The sequence below is a fragment of the Elephantulus edwardii genome, unplaced genomic scaffold, assembly GCF_000299155.1.
Source record: "Elephantulus edwardii isolate Elephantulus edwardi_28Jun2011 unplaced genomic scaffold, EleEdw1.0 scaffold00063, whole genome shotgun sequence".
Classification (NCBI taxonomy): Eukaryota; Metazoa; Chordata; class Mammalia; order Macroscelidea; family Macroscelididae; genus Elephantulus; species Elephantulus edwardii.
In genome coordinates, this window is record NW_006399813.1 from 11,572,680 (window position 1) to 11,576,340 (window position 3,661).

General features: G+C 46.2%; 1 pseudogene; it reads left to right on the plus strand.

Annotated features, from left to right (window-relative positions):
- The first annotated feature begins 2,108 nt into the window (after positions 1 to 2,108).
- On the plus strand, positions 2,109 to 2,993 carry LOC102854684 (annotated as a pseudogene).
- Positions 2,994 to 3,661: the final 668 nt, after the last annotated feature.

Here is a 3,661-nt window from a genome sequence, read left to right on the forward strand (position 1 = left end):
CCAAAGGCACTCAGACAATGAATTGTTTGCTTTCTCCATGTTTGAATTCCACAGCTGCTGGCTGCTACTGCTGCTTCTTCTTTTTACTCCCTGGTAATGAAGCACAACCTGGTGGGTTAATTAATCCTTCTCTATGCTGGGCAGAAGTAATAGGATCAAGAAGAAAGCCTTTCTCCTTTTGAGCTCCCAAGGGTGCCTGGCAGGAGCCCACATGGAGATGGAACACAGCAGTCAGTCTGTTAATTGTTCAAGAGCAAATCATCTGTCAGCAGGAAAGAGGAAAAAAGGCACCACTGAATTCATAGTCAGAACAATAAATAATATTCAGTACTATACCCTTGAGAAGAAGTGAGGGAGAAAGGCAGCCAACATTCTACTTCTTGGGAAAAACAAAAATGGTCAGTGTTTTTTCAGACCTGTGGGATACACTGAATCAGTAGAAAATTGTAACCTGTTCAGGCTAGTCTTCTCTTTTATCCATTTAGGAGCCACCAGCCCTTGCTTCACACGCTGCATCCCCACCCCATGGAGGCAAACAGTCAACCAGGGGGGGAAAATAATCATAAAAATTGGGAAATAAATTTCCAAACAGAAAATCTCTTTGGGGAGGAGTGGAGGGGAATGTAGCAGCAACAGCATCAACCAGGTTTCCTGCTCAACTCTTAAAATCCCAAATCTACCCAGGGATTTGAAGATGGGCCCTGAGCCCAATGGTATGGTGCCTCTCTTTCTCCTTACTCACATCTCAGATTTCAGCAACACCAGATTGTTCAGACTGCCTCTCAGGACACTGTTCTGCACTACAAATCAGCCTCTGCTCCTCTGCTCTTGCTTCCCATTCCAGCAGAAATGCCTTTTCCTTCCTTCTGGCACCCTCCTCCTCCTCATTCTCCAAAATCTCCATTTCCCAACTTCTAGCCTATGCCACCCATACCCTCTATGATGATCTGCTACATCCAGAAGGACGGTACCTTCTTGTCAAAAGATTTCTGAGTCCTATAGCTTGGAATATCTGCTCCTTGTCAGCTGTGTGAGCTTAGGCAAGTTACTTAACTATTGGATGTCTCTATTCTTCAGTTGTAAAATAAGTTGGAGAGAATAACAGAATTCATTTTATAAAGCTATATAAGGATAGAATTATTTAACACATGCAAATTTTTCATTAATTATGTTTTACTGTAATTAAGTTCACATATATTTCCCCCTCCAAACTGCTAATTTCTTGAGGGAATGGTCTATGTCTCTGCATTCCTTTATTCTCAGCTTTTGCTCAGTAATCCCAAATACTTCTTTTTTCCATTAAGCAGGAGTAATCATTTCTGTGCTTTGCCTTTCTTTCTAAATTTTGTTTTCTTTTCGTTTGAATGGAAGTTTATAAAGCAAATGGATTAAGTTTTTGTTTAACCATTCATGTACATTTTGTTTTATAATATTAATTATAATACCTTCAATATAATCACACTTTTCCCACTTCTTCCCTGTAAATCTGATTTCCATGAACTCTTCTATCTCACCTCTTTGTGCCCTCGGGAATATTGCTTGGTTATTCTAAGGTGTGCCTCCTTAGTCACCATTATTTGTCACTTAATAGTCCAGATCTGTCTACTATTTCAGTTGAATGATAAGCCACAAAGGTGAATTTTGTTCAAAGTTCAGAGAATGACTAGGAGCCATGGTGTCAGGGGTTCCACCAGTCTCTATAGGACCCGTTGTTGTTAGATGCCCCTGAGTTGAGTACAACTAATAGCAACCCTATTTTAATGGTGAGATGAACAGCCAATCTGGACTCTGCCCTGTCCTGTGCTATTTTCATCATCTCTGACACAGGAGAACCCACTGCTGATGTCACCATGTTGATCCATCTTGTTGAGGTTCTTACTCTCCTTCACTGACCCTCCATCATACCAAGAATGGTGTCCCTTTTCAGAATGGTCAGCAGTGATAGATGGGCACCATCTAGTTCTTTTGGTCTCAGGGTTAGGAAAATTGAAATTTGAAAGTGGTAAGAAGTTGCATTGCCAACTTTAAAACATAAGGTTCGGCCTGGGTTAGGTTGAGGTGCAGGTGGTGGGTGGAGCTGGTCCCATTGTGCTGCGGCTCCAAGCAGCATGCAGTCCCGGGCCTGCGACCCTTGGGGCCCTGCTTCCTCAGGCAGCGCCGCCATCCGTGAGGGCTGGTTCCATGAGACCTGCAGTCTGTGACCTGGCCAGGCCTTGTTGCTGCAGGTGGAACAGCTGCTGAACCATCAGCGCTCGTGGTACCAGGACATCCTTGTCTTCAGCAGTAAGACCTATGGCAACGTGCTGGTGTTGGCTGGCGTCATCTAGTACACCAAGAGGCACGAGTTCTCCTACCAGGAGATAATTACCAACCTGCCCCTCTGCTGCCACCCAAACCCTCGCAAGGTGCCGATCATCAGGGGTGGGGATGGAGGCTTCCTACGGGAAGTGGTGAAGCACCTTTCATGTCATCCAAGTCTCTAAGAAGTTTCTTCGAGGCATGGCGGTTGGCTACTCCAGCTCAAAGCTGACCCTGCCTGTAGGTGATGGTTTTGAATTCATGAAGCAGAACCAGGATGCCTTGATGTTATCGTCATGGACTCCTCAGACCCCATGGGCCCCGCTAGAGCCTCTTCAAAGAATCCTACTACCAGTCCATGAAGACAGCCCTCAAGGAGGATGGCATTCTCTGCTGCCAGGGGGGGTTGCCAGTGGCTGCACCTGGACTTCATCAAGGATATGCAGCAGTTCTGCAAGTCCCTCTTCCCTGTGGCGGCCTACGTCTACTACACCATCCTCATCTACCCCAGTGGCCAGATCCCAGATCGGCTTCATGCTGTGCAGCAAGAACCCAGCACCAACTTCCCTCCAGTGCAACAACTGACGCAGGCGCAGGTGGAGCAGAGGCAGCTCAAATGCTACAACTCAGATGTGCACCAGGCGTTCTTCATGCTGCCAGAGTTTGCCCCCAAGGCCCTGAAAAATGTGAGCTGAGCTCGGAGCTGCTGTTTCCACTATCACCCAGAAACCTCGGACCAGGGAGCGCCAGGGTGCCCGCAGACCCACACAGGACACTCTGCAGGCTCTCATCGACCAAACAAGTGTTACTGGCCCCAGAATGCTGCCCCCTTGAGCCGACTGTGTCCTGTGTCGTTCTCTCTACGTGGCTCCCAGCCTCCAGCTCTGTACAGCTCCTTCTCTGCCTGCTGTCGCCCCTCACTCACCAAACATATGTATTTATAACAAAAAACAAAACCAAAAAAACACATAAGGTTCAGATTCACTAGCTGTTTCTTAGGAGAAAGATGGGCTATTTCCTCCCATGTATATTAAAGCCTCTTTAAAACCCAGTAGGGGGTCAGCCATGAGTGGGTTCCAACTCAAAAGATCACAACATTAATTCCTAGGGCATATTTTTGCAGTTCGGCTTTGCTTCCCCCACCACTTCTTTGTTCGTGACAGGGAAAGATCAATAGTTTCATATTCCATTGCTTTTCAATGGAAGTAGTCTGTTTTCCTGCCATTGATATCAGGGATAAACATGCAGCTTATTGGCCAAGGAAATGTGAATGGAAGTAACAACAAACCAGTTCCAAATAGTCATGGCAAGATTTTTCCAGCCCTCTCCTTCTCCACCTTCCCCCTTAAAAACATCATGTCCC